Below are 19,548 nucleotides of genomic sequence, written 5' to 3' on the forward strand. Positions count from 1 at the left end.
ATACGGCTGACATGGCAGTGCTGGACGACGCTCGGTTGCAGTAGCCGAAGCAGTTAGTTGTTGTGTGCTTTGAATTGTGAACAAAGCAATCGGAGGAAGAGGCGAGACTGTCAAATAGATGCATACAGGCGCTCGACTGCTTGCAGTATGACTGACCAGTAAAGCAACAGCCGCCAGACGCCACTGAGGTGGAGAGTAAAAAACATTTTGTGAAAGCCTGCTGTACAGCTTTCCTCTAGTCTAAATAGCAGATGCCTTAAATAACACAAAATTAATTACCTCTTTACATCACTGCTTCTGAAATTATGAATGCTCAATGTCATTTTAGTCATTCGCCACGAATGCAAAGCCGACTGATTTTTTTCAGATTCATTTGATTGCAGAATTAATTCGATTCTAATGGCATTAAATATTGCTGTGTAACAAACGAATAATGTCATTCAATGCTGATGCCATTCGATTCGAATGACATTAAAATGTCCAGTGTGACAGGAGTATAACACAACCACTTGTGAGCCACTGGCGATGTTACCACTATCCATTCATCTTTAGAATGCTGATTAATTATGTTTCAGAATGATTTCATTAAATATGCTAGTCCTATTCCCAAGCCTCTGTGAATCAGTCACTTGTGAAGAAACTTTCCATTTTTCTGTGAAGTATGGCTTAGGTTGCTGCATCAGCTCAGATAGGGTACCAGAAATTGTTTCTACCCGTCGAATGACGAAACACAAGTCTACAGTTACCTTCATTGCCTTTACATTGCACTTATTGCGCAAAGTATAAATGGTATTGCAGCTTTCAAAAAACTGATTCAAAATCAGCTATTTATTTTGCATCCGTATTTTGCTCATGGTGCACATCTTTCTACAGAAATTGCTATATCAATGTCAGCAGCAGAAGCAAAACTAAGGTAGATCATTCTTGTCGCAGATTTTTAGAAAACATTTCAATATGAAGTGTATTGCAAGCAATCAGTGCAGGCTGAAATTATTTGCTTCATGACTTACAAACAACAGGCGATGGAGGAATCAGATTTTGTGTATTCATACAAATACTTTGTACGTACAAAGTAACTATGCACGGCACAACATATAATACTCCTGAATTCATGTCGAAAGATTGTAACGCATACTGTTGAGTAATATCTTATGTGTCTTTTTAACTCTAGAAGTCAACAATGCACCTATGAAATTTTTGTAGTTGGAACAAATGATATGAAGAAATCATATATACTAATTCAGATGAGTAGACAATTACATTTGCCTTTAACATAGTGCACAGCCCTCAGCACTGAGAACATGCTAGAGATATTGACACATCATAGCAAGATTCACATACTGTAACAAGTTTAGATATATTGCTTTAAAGCTCGATGTCCAGAGCTGGATTGCTATTATCTTGTAAAATTACCACTCACGCCAATTTTCAAGGAATAAAAAGCCGGATTATTTCAGCCCCATTACAGATATTTATTTTTTTTATTATCAAGCAAGAACGTCTATAAAAGGCCACTCATTGAAGAAGGCAAACAAAACACAAAATGCCACAATCACAATGCAAGGTCATGCAAACGCCTCGTGGGTTCTATCGCAGATGCAGGTAAATCACAAAGATAACCAGGAAACACTACGTAATCGCGTTTATTCGCTGGAACGCACTGCAGCCACTTGGCTGCAAAAACATCGTACACCACCGCACATTTCTAGTACACACCACGTAGGACACATGTACGCTGCAGAGATATGTGTTTTTTTCTGAGGAATGTTCGTGAGTCGCACGAAAAACACAGAAGGCACGGGCGACAGGCGCGCAACCCGCGCACATTGAACACACCGGCACGAAAGCAAATGCGGACGACACCGGTGTAACCTGCGCTACACGAGTGATGAACCCTGGTAGATTTGATGCTTTCCGACTGAAACAGCTACAACACGCTCGGAAACATCGCACGCTGCACAAGCGTACACCTGATACCGTGTCAACAATTCCTGAGGCTACAGTTGATGTTGACGACAGCAGCAGAAAGTTATTTAAAACGAAGTGACAACGCACGTAGCACGGGCAGGAGCTCATAACGCCATGAAAAAAACTTTAATACAGCTGACTTGAAGTGCGGATCTCGGAGGCCATACTTTTGCGCATACGGCAGAAGTTGTTCAAAATCGAAAATACGCCATAAAATATTTTTCTACAGTAAAGTATAGCGTGCACTATAGACGCTTCAATGTTCGTTTTTTTTTGTCTCGCAACTATACGTAGTTGGGCGCAATACGGCACTAAATGAGTGGGTACTGGTTAATATTAAGGCATCACGGGGGCCACACAACCGCAAAGGTCTACAGATGACGCTCGCCCCATGCGATCGGTTGGTGGCGCAACCCACCACCCTGTTTCAAAGGAGACGCTCATAGCATTCATTCGTCTACTCTGCTCTCTATTTTGCAACTGCCGGTCGCCGGGCGGTTGCGCGAGCCGTTGTGGCGTGTTTGTCTAATCGTGTGGTTTTGTGTTTGGTTTAACGAAATGTGACTTAGTTCGCGAACACAGAAGTGCCAGAAGATAGCTTGTGTCTCTCTGAAACTCGCCATATGCGTGGCGTGCCAGGCAAATGGGGACCAACGATTTTCATACCCTGGAGTGCGTTCTCTTTTGTGTCTGGTTGTGGGAAGTTCGCTGGACGTCGCAAAGAAATAATGTGTATTATTAGCGTGCCTCAGCTCGTCCACTACGTAACGGCGTGTAGGCTGGGAGTCGACGCAGCACCGGCAACTTGGAGAGCGCTTTTCGACCACGTCGTACCATTCAAAAGGTAAGTAATCGTGCTTGCTAACTACACGTGTATTGTGCGTGCACTCGTGTGTGCACAGAGTGCACGAGCGTAGAATAGAACCAACTGCCAAGGCAACAGTGGAACCCGTGCTGATGCTTGCTGAGCGCTGGTTGTCAGAATTTAGCTAGGCAAGTTTATTGTCTTAATGCGAAATTGAAAATCATTATAAGCGTTTTCTTCCGTTGAAAAATATTACGTTCGGAAATAATCGTGTTCATTATCTGCGCCTGTGCGTGAGCTCCCGCTTTTCTGCTTAAGTTGCATAACAACGCTCATCTGCATTTTAACAGATTCTTACTGCAATGACGTTTCCTCGCGTATAAATGCTTCTACGTTGTAAATAATCTGTGCCTACGCGGTTCTGAATTTACGAGTTCTGAAAAAAAAAAAAAAACGTAAGCAGTCAAAGCTTGCAACAGGTGCAGATTACTAAAGATGTTTAAGACAAGATGTGTTGACATAACTTATGCATAACTAAACATGACACGAGACAGTTGCTTAAACTAAGTCATGAAAAAATTGAATTCGTATGTAAACAAAGATTCTTTGTAATGTGTTGCTGCTGTGTGTGTGTTAAAAATTTTACGGTGATGAAGGGGTCCCTCTGTTGCCACCCTTCATTAATGCAAACATGATTTTCGTGACTATTTTTAAATGCTCCTTGCATGTGTTCACACTGTGACAGCGTGAATGTGTCACTGCTATAAATTAACTGCGAACTTTCCGAACTTATTTTGTAGTGGCGAGGCCGTAACCCACACCAGTGTCCACATAATGGAGGAGCCAGCAGAAATGCAGAGAAACCTTGAATGACTGCCATAGCGCAGTGTGTAGTCTGATTGCTTGGTTCAGGTATGTATGATGTGTATGTGTTCCAAAGAGTAGGACCTCAGTATCATTCGTGAATAAGTTTATGAACATATTACTCAACACAGCTTACTAAGTAGTCTAAGTATTTTTGCAACTTGCTGCTTATTTGTGTTCATAGCTGTTATTGTTTTCTATATAAAACTAGATCTAACATGTCCTGATGTTAAGCATTTTTTTCTTGCATCAATTGCTTGGCTGCAATTTGAATTTCATTTTTTTTTAATGATGGGGTTTTACTTGCCAAAACCACTTTCTGATTATGAGGCACGCCGTAGTGGGGGACTCCGGAAATTTCGACCACCTGGGGTTCTTTAACGTGCACCTAAATCTAAGTACACGGGTAAATTTCATTTTTGTTTGACAGAATAGTTCTTGCGGAAACCCGCAAGGTGGAGAGAAGTAATTAATAAAGGGAAAATCAGACATCCACCCATTCATTGCAATTGCTACAAAGGAAACCCGTACAGGTTCCTCGAAAGAAAAGCCTCGAAGTTCAAGAAAAATTCGTCATGGTCCGGGACTCAAAACCGGGACCGCTGCCTTTCCAGGGCAGCCACTCTACCATCTGAGCTAACCAGGCGGCTAGCGAATGGTAGGGTGAAGTCAAATTTGTCAACAGCTGACAAATTCTGTCTGATTTTCCCTTTATTATTTTTGAAAGAGCGTAGGTTTGGGCATGTTGGCATTCCATAACGTTTAGGTTTTTGGCGCACAGAAAGGGGTGAGAGACAGAGGTACGACGCGGACACAGCGCTAACTTCTAGCAATTGTTTTATTCTACGAAGCGGTACACATACATATAGGTAACAGACAACAGCGTACGCATGCGCATATGTACTGGTTTCTAATCAAATGAGACAGCAACGAGACATGTCTAATGGAAAGTTAAGATGACATCGAAGATGAAAAAGCGACCATGCATACCCAAAAAATTTTGTGTAATTGCACGATTAAAATTTGATTTTTTGAACGTGGCACAGAGGGTGGCTTGATGGAGATGGCATTTTAATCTTGCAATTACAAAAATTTTTTGGCTATGCATGGTCGCTTTTTCATCTTCGATATCATCTTAACTTTCCATTACACGTCTCGTTGCTGTCTCATTTGATTAGAAACCAGTGCATATGTGCATGCTTATGCTGTTGTCTGTTACCCATAAATATGTGTACCGCTTTGTAGAATAAAACAATTGCTGGAAGTTAGCGCTGTGTCCGTGTCGTACCTCTGTCTCTCGTCCCTTTTTGTGCGCTAAAGGCGTAAAAGTTATTTTTGCTTAGTACACGGTGTATTTCTCACTTTTTTATTTTGGCTTTATTGTTTTGAAACTGTTTCCTATGCTGCAGCTTTTATTTCCATCTTCTTTTCTGTTTATTCTACATGCTTGTGCAGTTTCTGTGCACATAAGAATTCAAAGTGTAGTGGGACAACTATGTTGCATGTCTAAGCACATGGCGTGCTTACCATTGTTTAACATTCATATTTGCAATTATTTACCTCTTATTCCCAGAATAACTGCCACTGGCAAATACACATTTGATGAGCCTGAACTTTTTGAAATTATACATAAAGGTCATTATTCACTGTGCTGCAGTTACTGCTGTAACATATGGGTAACAGCACAAACATGATCAGAAGAAGGGGGACACATACACACAGTGCTGGCTAATAACTGGTTTTATTGGCAAGGATAGCACACCTTATATACGCCAGTGAAGCAAAGGAAATGAAGGGGAAAACACGTCAAGGGTGATAGCGTGCTAACCACGCAAGCACAATACAGCCAACCAAGCGCAACAATATGCAAACAATTATTTTTCTTTGCCGTCTGAAGCCCCGGTAGCCACATGCAGAAGATCAAATTCAGCATCACAGAGAGCAAGGGAAGGAGTGCTAAAGCACCTGCTACCAAATTTTCTAATGTAGTAGGCTTCTAAACTGATGCGTGCGGTCGTGTCACTGCCCTTTCCTAGAATCGTCTCTTTCAACCAGGCCACCCAATCAGTATACTTGCTAACGTTCGCAACTAAATGTGCATATTTATCATCTAGTTTCTTTTTTTCACTTTTTGAGCGTGTTCCCCTAAACGGTCATTGACACAGCGACCAGTTTCGCCGACATAAACCATCCCACATGACATGGGGATGCAATACACCACTCCAGTGGAACATTTTACTAACAGCGGTTGGTGGTTCTTCTGGCATCCACGTTTTCTGGCGTTACAGATATGTGGACACGACTTTCCCAGCTTAATTGGGGCAGAGCAACAAATTGACACGCCGTGCCTACTTGCCACCTTCTTAAGATTGTGGGAAAATTTATGGATGTAAGGGACCACCTCTGTCTTACGTGCCTTCCATTGATCCTCAGCCATTGTACTTCCTGATCCTCACTTGAATTTTGGAAGTAGGATTTCAGAAACGGCAGTCAAGACCAAGACGGGGAACCTGCAGCCAAAGGCGGCTTGCCTGATTATAAAACGTGGGCTTAATCTGATGTGGGCACGATTTTTGGAGAGCTGATGCCATACGCAACACCGCTATACCTCTCTTAATTGTCTTGGAGTGTGCTGAGTCAAAGGGCAGCAACTTCTTAGCTCGTCGGTAGTAGCCCCAGCAAACATGTCCATCACAGAACATGATTTCTAGGTCTAAAAACTGTAAACTTGAAAGGTCCGGGAGTTCATGGGTGAAACGCAACCCATGTCTATGTTTACTAGAAATGGAAAATATTTTGCCTAATGTAGAGGGGTAGGGGAAGGTAGGCTGCTTTTTTTAAAAGCACTAAAACATTCTCAACATACCTAAAAAATTTTAAAACTGGCATCCATTAAACATCTGTTCCAGTGCATTTTCCACCTTGGCCAGAAAAATGTCAGAAAGAATAGGGGCTACGCAAGAGCCTATGCAGATGCCATCGCGCTACAGAAATGACTACTCGTGAAATACAATAAATGTAATTAATTTAGGGAAAATGAGGTATCCACCAAATCATAGCAATTGCTACAAAGGAAACCCATGCGGGTTCCTTAAAGAAAAGCCTCGCAGTTGAAGAAAAATTCGTCCTAGTCCGGGACTAGAACCCAGGACCACTGCCTTTCCAGGGCAGCCACTCTACCAGCTGAGCTAACCCGGTGGCTAGCAGGTAGTGGGGTAGCAGATGTCAATCGTAGCAATTAATTGCTACGATTGAGTGGATGTCTCATTTTCCCATAATTAATTACTTATCTCCACCTTGCGGGTTTCCGCAGAACTATTACCACAATAGAAGTAGAGTTCAAATGAAACTGCAATTATGATAGAAAGTTATGAACGGACAAACCGACAGTGTTCTGGAAGGATACGTCGCCATTATTTTTAATGCAGTCTTTGATACACGCTAGCAGTTGATTCTGCGGAACAGAATGAAACAAGTCCTGCACGTCTGCTGAAAAACCGAAACCAACATGATCATTTCGCTCTAAAAACTGTACTACTGAGACTGATTTCTTTAAAAGTAATGAGTCGTTTAAAGCTAGCGCCTTGAGCTTCTTTAGCAAAAACTGGCTAACACTTCTGCCACGATCCCTGTTCACTAACAATAGTGCTAAATGGAACTTCGGGCTTATGTGTCTTGGCTGTGAAAAACCCCCTCAAACTGTTCCCTCTGCTGTTAGATATGTCCCTGGCAAAATTTTAGAGGTCTAATTGCTTACAAAACTCAACGAACTTGGTTTTTACTTGCACTTCACTTTTCTCTCCAGGGTCAAAGTTCTTATTAGCCGCTACCAAACCTTTTTCATTGTAAGTTCTCTTGGGCAAAATAATGAACCCACCCTGCTTGTCAGCTTGCATAAGCATCAGGTTGTTACTCTTAAAGAAAGAGATGTCATTCAACAATCTAGTACGGTACGAGTCCGGGGTTTTCGGAGCAAACATTCGCAGGCAGTCAATACCTTCAAGAAGGCAGCTGTCCCGATTATCTTATCTTTTCCTGAGTGGCCACTTTTCGATTCATTGCAGTGATATCATGCACAGGAACATCAGCTTGGACCCCAAATTTGGATCCTTTCTGCAGATGTTGCATAATCTTCTCTGGTATATGGATGTCCCCCATGACGCTGACATTGCTTCCATCTTGCGTCATTTTCTTGTCTCCTGTACAACAGAGCAACATATTCAAGATGCACCTCCACCTGCACTCCATGAGCTGTGCCACTAGGCGCTTCAAGGATGCGAGCTTCTTAATCACAAGCCGGTCAGGATGGTCCTTAAATCACAGAAGGTGCAACCTGTCCTGAGCGACTTATTCTGCAAAGTCATTTCACGTGCCCCCATGCTGGTTTCACAGGGCCGAAGAGGGCACTTACTTCGTTATGGATGAGTCATTTCCGGATGGAAAAGGCGAACTGTCTTGACTAGCATGTTGCATGGGCGATGTGACTGAGTAGAAGGTTGATGGTGGAAAAGGAAGGTGCCTTACAACCTTACAAGAGGAAGGAAAGACACTTCACTTTTTGCATCCGGAAAGGACTCGTCCCTAATGAAGTAAGTACCCTCTTCAGCCTTGTAAAACCAGTGTGGGGGCATGTGAAAAGATTTTGCAGAATAAGTCACTCAGAACTGTGACAACAAGTCCAACTTTTTCAGGACTGGTTCCATCTTCTGTGTTTTAAGGACCATCCTGATTGGCTTGCGATTAAGATGCTTGCATCTTGAATGAGTTGCTCCGGTGTTCAGGAGGAAAATGACGCAAGATGGAAGCAATGTCGTCATGGGGGGCGTCCACATACCAGGGAAGATTATGCATCATCTGCAGAAAGGATCCAAATTTGGGGTCCAAGCTGATGTTCCTGCACATGATCTCACTGCATTAAATTGGAAAGTGGCCACTCAGGAAAAGATGATAATCGGGACCACCGCCTTCTCAAAGGTGTTGACTGCCTGCTAAAGCTTGCTCCAAAAACCCCGGACTCGCACCATAGTAGATTGTTGAATGACATATCTTTTTTTAAGAGCAACAACCTGATGCTTACGCAAGCTGACAAAGAGAGTGGGCTCGTCGTATTACCCAAGTTAGAGAGAGAGAAATTTATTTACAGAAAGGCAGAGAGGTCGGCCTGAGCTATAACTTGCTCTGGCCTGCTACTCTACACTGGGGAAGAGGGACGGGGAGGGAAAGGGCTGATGAATGATGATGGTATAAGGAAGAGATGCGTATATACAAATTCAGAGTTGTGGCCTCTAAAGCCGTGCGTCCAGCCCAGTGGCTTGGAGAAAAGCTACAGCGGCTCTTGTTACCAGGGCTGCGCTGTTTGCATTAGGCCAAGGACCTAAAAGAAACTCGTCCGATAGCGGTCTCTCATGGATCTTTGCAATGGAAGAGACAAGTTGCTGTCGTTCTTGCGCGTAGGTGGGACACACACAAAATATATGTTCAAGCGTTTCTGGCACCTCACAGAATTCACAGTTTGGGCTAGTATCACTGGCACCTATCATATGTCTATAACGGTTGGTGAATGCGACACCAAGGCGAATCCGGTGCACCATGCTCATGTGGCTTCTTTTGAGCTTGTGAGGCATACGAAATTTCATTTTTTGGTCCCATTTGTGTAATCGCTTGTGTCGTCGATCTGGTTGGGTCCAGTGTTCTAACGTAGAGTTGCGGTTTACGCGACAAAGTAGGACGTTTGTGTCTGCACGTGAGAACGGAATGCGTACTTCACAAGCATTATCTAAAGCAGTTTTCGCTTCAGCTTCTGCCTGTTCGCTCCCGATCAGGCCACAGTGTGAGGGTATCCACTGAAAGGTGACATTGTGGCCATATCTAGTTGCGTGGTCGAGCCGTTCTGTAATTTCTATAGCCATGGAATAATACGGGCCCCGTCTGAGGACACAGTCAATCGTTTGAAGAGCTGGCTTGCAATCACAGAATATTGTCCATGCGTGAGGAGGCTCCTCGGAGAGAAATCGAAGTGCCTCCCGGATAGAAACAAGTTCTGCGGCAGTTGATGTTGAGCTATGGCCTAGTTTAAACCGCCGAGCAATGATCATATGTGGAATGACGAAGGCTGCAGTGGAGGCATATGGTGTGACAGAGCCATCGGTAAACACGTGTGCAGTATCTCCGTACTTTGCAGAAATGTGCCACAGGGTGAGTTGCCTGAGGCCAATATATGCAACGGATATGACTTTTTAGTAATTCCAGGTATCTGCAATGTAACGACAGGTTTAGGCAGAACCCACGGGGGTATTCTTGGAATACAGGCGGGAGAAAATCTAGATTGCAAAGCGCGTTGATGGCGCGATATAGTCCTTGAAAAGCTGGAACCTGGGTGGGTGGCAGGGAGCGATGACAGAGGATGGTGCCTGTGTCGGGTCAACACGCGAAGGTACATTCGAAGAGGCTCGCAGAGCAAGTATACCCCAATATGACAAGTAAGAGCTTCCGCTATTGTTCCATTGGTTGACGTGCATCGTGGGAGGCCTAAACATGTGTGCAATGCTTGAGCTTGAATGCTCTCCAGCGCGCGCACACAGCTAAGTCTCATGCTTGAGAGCGCCGGAATGCTGTACCGTATATACCCTACGAATAGTGCTTGGTACAATTGGAGTAACGACGACTCCGAGGGGCCCCATCTTGTTCCTGCAACGACGCGAAGGACGTGAACAAAACTCTTCAGCTTTGCTTTCAGTGCGGCGACGTGTCTTGACCAAGATAATCCCCGGTTTATGACTACACCAAGGAATCTGGTGTGTAACCGTAGGTATAGCTTCTCCGTTAATGATTATCGGATACCTGGTCATTTGTTTTCGCGTGAATGTAATCACGGAACATTTTTCTGTTGAGAGTTGGAGGCCTTGACGCCGCAGATACTTAGCTGTGATTGTCACTGCACGTTGAAGCCTAGCACGCATTTGGGGACAGGTGGCTCCAGATGTCCATATGCATATGTCGTCCGCATATGCGCTAATCTTCACCGTGCTAGGAAGTTCGGATGCAAGGCCAATCTATGCAACATTGAAAAAAGTTGGACTGAGAACTCCTCCTTGTGGAACACCTCAATGTATATGGTACTGTCCGGTGTCGCCATCACTTGTCGACATATACACCGTGCGGCCACTGAGGTAGCTAACAATCCATGCATATAGCCGGCCACCGACGTCTAAATCTTCCAGTGCATCAAGGATTGCATAATGGAGTACATTGTCGTATGCACCCTTAATATCCAGAAAAACAGCTCCAACTAACCGACGGCGACTTCTTTCTTGTTCAACAGTGGATACCAAGTCAATAACACCATCAATGGAAGAACTGCCTCTTCTAAATCCATGCATAAAATCAGGAAAGCAATTATTTTTCTCTAGAAACCATTCCAGCCTTGACAAGACCATTCTTTCCATTACTTTGTCGACGCAACTGGCTAAGGTGATCGGTCTGCAGGAGGAGAGCTCGTTAGGGTATTTCCCCGGTTTAAGCAGGCCTACAACGCAACTGCATTTCCAAGAATCTGGAACATTTCCTGTCTCCCACGTCATATTATAATAAGATAGAAGAAGACGTCATGATTCGATGCCAAGATGGGTCACGTCGGCACCAGGACCAGACGGAATCCCATACGTTACCCAAGGGAATTTACAATTAAAAATGTTTGGTAGCGGCTAATAAGAACTGTGTCCCTGGAGAGAAAAGTGAAGTGCGAGGAAAAATTAAGTTCGTTGAGTTTTGTAAGCAATTATACCTTGGGAAGTTTGCCAGGGACATATCTAACAGCAGAGGGAACAGTTTGAGGGGGGTTTTCACAGCCAAGACACATAAGCCCAAAGTTCCGTTTAGCACTATTGTTAGTGAACAGGGATCGTGGCAGAAGTGTTAGCCAGTTTTTGCTAAAGAAGCTCAAGGCGCTAGCTTTAAACGACCCATTACTTTTAAAGAAATCAGTCTCAGTAGTACAGTTTTTAGAGCGAAATGATCATGTTGGTTTCGGTTTTTCGGAAGACGTGCAGGAGTTGTTTCTGTTCCACAGAATCAACTGCTAGCATTTGTCAAAGAGTGCATAGAAGATAACGGCGACGTATCCTTCCAGAACACCGTTGGTTTGGCCGTTCATAATTTTCTATCTTTATTGCAGTTTTATTTGAACTCGAATTTTATTGTATTTGACAAGCAGCTGTTTTTGCAGTGCGATGGCATCTGCATAGGGTCTTGCGTAGCCCCTAATCTTTGTGACATTTTTCAGGTAAAGGTGGACAACACACTGGAACAAGTGTTTAATGGGGGCCAGATTTAAAAATTTTTCGGCATGTTGACACTTATTTGGTGCTTTTATAAACAGCAGCCCACCTACCCTCTACAGTAGGCAAAGTGTTATCTATATTTAGCTAACATAGACGTGAGTTGCCTTTCACCCTTGAACTTCCGAACCTTTCAATTTTAGTTTTTATACGTATAGATTACGTTCAGTGATGGACATGTTGGCTGGGCCTCCAACCCACGGGCTAAGGAATTGCTGTCCTTTCACTCGGCACACTCCAAGACAATTAAGAGAAGTATACAGGTGTTGCGTATGGAATAGGCTCTCCAAAAATCGTGCCCACATCAGATTAAGCTCAGTTTTCATAATCAGGTAAGCCGTCTTTTAGCTGCAGGGTTCCCCATCTCGGTCTTGACTGCCATTTCAGAAGTCCACCTTGAAAAGTTCAAGTGTGGATGTGGAAGTGCAATGGTTGAGGATCAACTGAAGGCACTTAAGACAGATGTGGTCCCTTACATCCACAAACTTTCCCACAATCTTAAGGTGGCAAGTAGGCACGGTGTGCCAATTTGTTTTTATGCCCGAAATGAGCTGGGAAAGTTGTGTCAACGTAGATGTAATGCCAGAAAATGTGGATGCCAGAAGAAGCACCAACCGCCGTTAGTAAAATGTTCCACTGGAGTGGTGTATTGCATCCCCATGTCATGTGGGATGTTTTCTGTCCGTGAAATTGCTCGCTGTATCAATGACCGTTCAGGGAACACCCTCAAAAACTGAAAAAAAAAAACACTAGATGAGAAATATGCACATTTAGTTGCGCACGTTAGCAAGTATATGGATTGTGTGGCCCAGTTGAAAGTCACGACGATTCTAGGAAAGAGCAGTGACAAGACTGCGCACATCAGTTTAAAAACCTTCCACATTAGAAAATTCGGTAGCAACTGTTTTAGCACCCCTCACTTTGCTCTCTTTGATGCTGAATCTGATCTTCTGGGTGCGGCTATCGGGGCTTCAGATTGCAAAGGAAAAGAAAAATAATTGTTTGCGCTTTGTTGTGTTTGGTTGGCTTCATTGCGCTTGTGAACTTGGCACGCTGTCACCCTTGACATGATTTTCCCTTTCATTTCCCTTGCTTCACTCTGGCATATACAGGGTGTCCCACATAATGTGAGCCAAGAATTTAAAAATGAAAGGCACGTGTGAAGGGAATTGAACGAAACCCATACTATTCGCAATAGCCTATAGTAACTCAGACAATTTTTTGTTTTCCCCATAACTTGCTAATTAAATAAGTTTAATTGCAGAACTTTTAGTTATTGGTACGCAGATTTGTAGAGCACCTTCAGAAACCACCGATCGAGTTCTTTCCTTTACTAAATGTCTCATGTAGTCCTTTTTTCCTGGTTGCAAAGGAAGCCCATGAAATATGAAGAAGGCCACGTGATGGAACATAGTGGTATTGTGCTGCTCTCAAGCGTGCGTTCGGTGAACAAGGTTGGCTGCATCGTGACTGGTGACGAGAAAGTGGCAGGGCATTCTTTATCTCATTGGCACTGCTCTGCCTGCAGCATGCATTTTCGCCATCATCCGACGGGAGCCGACCTTGTTCACCGAAGGCACGCTTGAGAGGAGCACAATACCACTGCGCAAGCACTCTGTCACGTGCCTTGTTTCATATTTCGCGGACTTTCCTTGCAACTCAGAAGAAATGACTATGTGAGACGTATCGTAAAGCAAACAACTCGATCGGTGGTTTCTGAACGGGCTCTACAAATCTGTGTGCCATACTTGGGGTCCTCAGCCAATAATTAGAGTTGGGTAATTAAATTTAATTAATTGGCAAGTTATGGGGAAAACAAAGGATTGTAGGCGTTACTATAGGCTATTGCGAATAGTATGCATTTGGTTCAGTTCACTTCCAACGTGCCTTTCATTTTAAAAAAAAATTCTTGGCTCAAGTTATGTGAGACACCCTACAAGGTGTGCTATCCTTGCCAATGAAATCAGTTGTTAGTCAGCACTGTGTGTACGTGTCTGCCTTCTTGTGGTCTGTTTGTGCTGTTACCCATATGTTTCGAGATGAACCAACTCTCCCAAAAGGAAGCATTGATGACGTTACTGCTGTACTGAGGTGTTTTCTAGTAAGCTTGATTTTTTTCTCTCCCATAAAAAAAAAATTTTGGCAAGCTATGCCCATTCATGCAAATAGGCATTGTAGCAGTTAAGAGTCTATGTCCAGTTACATTATTTTTCACTTTAAGTAAACACAGTATAGATCACATAGTTAGCTGATAGATCCGTGTATTGATGCTAAATCATTAAAGAACACTATTTCATACATAGTGCTAAATTGTCTGGTTGCTTTTGCTGTAGCATTTGCTCGTTGTTGCTCATCAAATGAATTTAATTTCAACTTCACCACATAGAACATTCCGATTGGCACTTCTGTAATTTTAATAGTGATAATCAAACAACAAGCCCTAATTCAACAGCTGTCATGAATAATTTCTAATACTTTGGGTCCCTTTTCATGTAATCTGTTTCACACTATGTATTTGGTCAGCGCAGTGGGCATTTTTATATTCAATCTGCTTGGTGCTGTTGAGGTCAGAATATCTTCAACCAGCAAGTCTAAATTATAATGCTATCAATAAAACTTCGATTACTGGGCAGATGAAAGCATTTTATCTCATTCTAAAAGTATCTTTGTTGTAACCACCAGTGTCTAGAGCAAGCATCATATGCACAGCAACTCATAATAAGTTGTTAAGTTGGATGGGCGAGTACCTATAGCTAAGTATACCTGTGCATATACTTTCTACATATTAGCTAGTATTTTAGCCACACGAAACAGCCTATGTTGTGTTTGCTGAAGTCAAATTTATGGTTGATGCACCTGCTTTTTTTTGTTGTGCACTTACACTTCTGTGGTCTCTTAAGCACTGTAGTCGTGTGACAGCTGAAGTATTGCAGTAGTGTCAAAGTTAGCGTGCTACACTATGCCGACACATACCTATCACCGTATTCATGCATTTTCCGAGAACCAGCTGTGTTCACTAGGTGAAATTTGTAGTGTCCTTATGAGTTTGCCATTCAGTTCATGTAACTTTTCAGGACAGAATTTGCACAGGGAGGGAAGGGAGACCATACAACATGACTGGTGCTATGCATCAGATTTAGATTGTTCATCTGTTTTTTTCACCTCTGGTAACGGAATGGCCAACAATAACAGCAAGGAATATCACTTAAATACTGGGACGTGTCAGTCCGCTCTCATTATGATTGTGTGAAAAAGAGGAAGACTCTCTAAATGACACAGAATAGCAATCACTCTGTGCTTTCTAATTCTATTTGTTTGCAACATTTGCCCTCATTCTAAAAGAACGTTTGTGCAGTACAAGTGCACATGCAGTGTAAATATTTTCTGTATTCCTTCCCATAAAATAAACATTTAAACATTGAATTGGTAGCTTTTGTGCGCTGTGGTCTCTCTTCTGTCCCTTGTGTTGTATGCAAAAGTTAAACATGAACATGCACCAACTTTCTCAGTTACTCGTCAGTCAGTGTTGATAAACTCACAATGTTTCCAGCCAGAACATTCTTACCATTTATGTCACATCCAGTCAGTATAGTACTACTCTGGCTTTTCATAAAGCATGCTAATATATACTTCTGCATTTATAGTTTATGTAATGATAGCCTAACAGCACAAGCCAAAAGTTGTAGAGATACAAGCCGTCTAATTGCTCAGAGGGTGATCAGAGGCGGATACTAAGAGAGCTCTTCTGATTGGCTGGTACCACACAGTAACTTTCTCTTGAGCGACTTGGTCATTGCTAAATGCCATGCTGTTGTAGTGCAACAAACTGCAAAAAGAAAGATACAAAAGGACAGAAAGAAGGGAAAGAAAGATGGCACTACACTTACAACTGTTTATTAGGCACAAAACTTGCTACATATATATTGCGCACACTCTTGACATCAGGGGCAGCAAAAAGAGCAAGTGACAGGTCATGTTGTTTGTGTGAAACCCAACAATTTTATTTCCACATCATATAAAAACATGTTTGACTAACACATGCTTGACCACTGATCTGAATGTGATATGCCTCTAGTAGTTCCCGCGCGGTTTTATCTCTACTCATACCTGGGATTCTCACCTCAGAAAAACGTGACTTACAGGAGCACGATTTGCAATGTGCAGAGAGATGGGTGTTCATATCCTTTTTTAAATTGTTTTTGTTCCCTCATTCGGTCATTCACACAATGGCCAATCTGCCCGACATAGGTTTTCCCATAACTTAACGGTGTCTGGTAAATCACGTGGACCGCTGTTCCACATAGCTTTTTTGTCTAGTTCCAAGCATCGTGTCCAGCAGCTTTTAAATGCCAGATTTCCTCATTCGGTCATCACCTAGTGGCAGAAACCTCGCTGCAGCAACTCAAATGTTACAATAATCCGAAGGGGAGTGAGGGAAGTAAGCACGATTCCCAAAGAAAGGCTCAAGTGGCTCCTTATTACCACAGGGTGAGCCACAGCCTCAAGGCGGCGAACAGATATGAGGTACCTGTTGTTTTCTTCCTCGAACACGCTGTCATGCCTATGTCCCCGAATCATAGAATGTGCAGTGCAAGTGTACGAAGTCAAACATGCAAAGTACTACGTGGAAAAGTGTTCCACTGCTGTGGTTTACCAGATACATGTACCGCTATGTTACAGGAAAACCTACATCGGGCAGACTGGCCGTTGTGTGAACGACTGAATGAGGGAACATGCAAACAATTTAAAAGCGCATATGAATGCCCATTTTTCTGTGTATTGCATACCGTGCTGCTGTACTGTAAGCCAAGTTGTTCTGTGGTGAGAATCCTAGGTAAGAGTAGTGATAAAACTGCGCAGGAAATGCTAGAGGCATGTCACATTCGTATAACTGGTCAAGCGTGTGTTAGTCAAACATCTGTTTTGTTATATGATGCAAAAAGAAATTGTTAGGTTTGACACAAACAAGATGACCTGACACTTGCTCTTTTCTTCCCCTGATGTCGAGAGTGTGCGCGGTATATATGTAGCAAGTTTTGTGTCTAATAAACAGTTGAGTGTGGCGCCATCTTTCCCTTTTTTCTGTCCATTAGAACCTTTCTTTTTCCAGTTTTTCGTGCTACACCATGCCGTACAACCTGTACCACTTTCTACGCTTCACAAAGCTGAAAGTCAACTTGGGCTCACTGAAAGTCGTTGTGTATTGCTTGTGTGGTCTCTTTAAAGATTACTTTCAAACAGAGGTAAGCCATATAATTTTGTGTGGAGCCCCTACACTAATGCCACTGGACATACTTCTTTTTGCTGCCAGCAGTTAGTGACATAAAACCAATGGCTGATTGCACAAACAATAAAGATGCATAAAAAATGCTTGATGTCAGATTTCTCAGGTTCCTGTAAACAAAGCAAATTAGCTGCTTTAATGAGAAAGTTTGGCAGACTGGGTGGGAATAGAACCTGGGGTGTGAAACAAGGACACTTCTGTGATGCCACAATATCCATGTGCTTTTGGAAGTAACCGTTGCAGATGTAAACGCTACTGAGGGTGAGCTTTGTGTTGTGCCAAGAACTAGGTCTTTAAAAATCGGTTGTCAGTCCCTTTAAGGTGTGCCTACTGTGTGTCATATTGTGCACGTCACATTGCAGCCATCTGGTTCACTAAAGATGCTTTCACGTTCCCACACCTAAGCAGTCTTAACGTGTCTCTGCCCTTTTATTGCAGGTACACCTAGCAAATGTATACATTGACGAGGAGTGGCACCTGCTCTAGTGCCATGGCTAGGACTCCCTGTTCTGCAAAGAACTGGCGAAACTGGTGTGCGGAGTTCTGGCACTCAGGATAGGAGCATCACAGGGGCTCTTTGGTGGTGCTTCCTGAACGACCGCAATTTCATTGAGAAGCCGGCATTGAGCCTCCATAAATTGGAAGCTGTGGACAGTATCATCGACATTGTTTCAAATTTGTTTGTGTAATGTTTGTAACAATACATGTATTACAGTGAAATGATTAATTTTCCAGATGCACTTGATGCATATCTTTCGAGATGTGGTGCCCCTGAGGAGGAGAAATTGCGGTGCTCAAAATGAACCAGACATGCTGAGAGAAATTAAGTAAGCGTGTAATTGCAAACATGTGTACATGCAGTAAACCTCATTAATTTGAACTCGTGGGGGCCATGCGAAATGTCAGGACTAAGCAAACGCAACCAAAATGGTTTAAAATATATATTTATGTCTCGGCTTCCCACGGGAGCCTTGTTCACAATGAAACCAGCAGCAGAGTAGGTAACGTTCTTATCTGCAGCTCAAAACATGATTAAGGTACTTGGCATACATTGACATGGATGATTAGAGATTCAAGATAACGACGCGTAAAATGATTTCATTCCTTAACAATCAAGCGATATTTTTCCTAGCTAATTGTGACGTCGTTGCGCAGTGCTCGGCCAGGGCATTCGATGCAAAGTATCGTTTCTGGACATCATTCCTGTGCTGTTTAAGTCTTTTTTTGGAGTTGCCGGTTTCTTCGATGTAGACGTACCGACAGTTCGCACACCGAAGGACCTACACTATGCCTGGGAACTTGCCCTTTTCCGAACGGTCTTTCACATGCATGAGCTCGTGTTTACGTTTTGGAACGTGCACAGCCTGCACATCATATGACCACAATGCATGCAAGGGTCTCGCTTATGCAGGGGGCATATGGTATTGAAGCCCATTTTTCGGGGGGTCCAGGGTGGGTCGATACTGCGCAAGCCAGCTGGCACCCTACTGTGTCAATGGAGTACTCAGGGTATCCACAAGCCATCAATTCCCACTGCACAAGTGAATTGTCTGCCATGTGGTCTTCTACTGTTGTGCACACATTTTTCACCCAACGAAGGAGAGAGCAGACAACAGACCTCTTTTGCGAAGCAGGGTGCACCAATGTGTAGTTGAGGTAGCGCCCCGTGTGAGTTAGCTTCCTAAACACCTCGAATAATAGGTTTGGCCTTTTATGTTGCACGAGGCTGTCCAAAAATGACAGTTGGCCTTCAGATTCCACTTCTATGGTGAACTTAATTGCTGCTTGCATTACTGTTTAAGTGAGCCGTGAAGAGGTGAATATTCTGTTGTTGCAAAACTCTGCAACAGTCGACATATCTGAAGAAGACCTTAGGTGTCGATGTAAACGAGCTAACCTTGAGTTAAACCTCGACCTCTTCATGGCTCACTTAAACAATTGCAAGCGAAATTAGGTTCACCATAGAAGTGGAATGTGAAGGTCAACTGCCATTCTTGGACACCCTTGTGCCACGCGAAGGGCCAAACCTGTTATTTGAGGTGTTTAGGAAGCTAACTGACATGGGGCGCTACCTCAACTACACATTGGTGCACCCTGCTTCGCAGAAGAGGTCTGTTGTCTGCTCTCTCCTTCGTTGGGTGAAAAATGTGTGCACAACAGCAGAAGACCACATGGCAGACAATTCACTTGTGCGGTGGGAATTGATGGCTTGGGGATACCCTGAGTACTTCATTGACTCAGTAGGGTGCCAGCTGGCTCACGCAGTACCCACCCACCCTGGACCCCCCCAA

The 19,548-nt window shown here is 43.3% G+C and overlaps 1 long non-coding RNA gene across 1 annotated transcript; it reads left to right on the forward strand.

The window, feature by feature from the left end:
• Positions 1-2,266: 2,266 nt before the first annotated feature.
• On the forward strand, positions 2,267-17,980 carry LOC140219998 (uncharacterized). Its single transcript, XR_011896240.1, has 2 exons — positions 2,267-3,685; positions 17,696-17,980. It is a non-coding gene; the product is annotated as an uncharacterized lncRNA (long non-coding RNA).
• The last annotated feature ends 1,568 nt before the right edge of the window (positions 17,981-19,548 follow it).

Source organism: Dermacentor andersoni, chromosome 8 (genome assembly GCF_023375885.2).
Source record: "Dermacentor andersoni chromosome 8, qqDerAnde1_hic_scaffold, whole genome shotgun sequence".
Lineage (NCBI taxonomy): Eukaryota > Metazoa > Arthropoda > Arachnida > Ixodida > Ixodidae > Dermacentor > Dermacentor andersoni.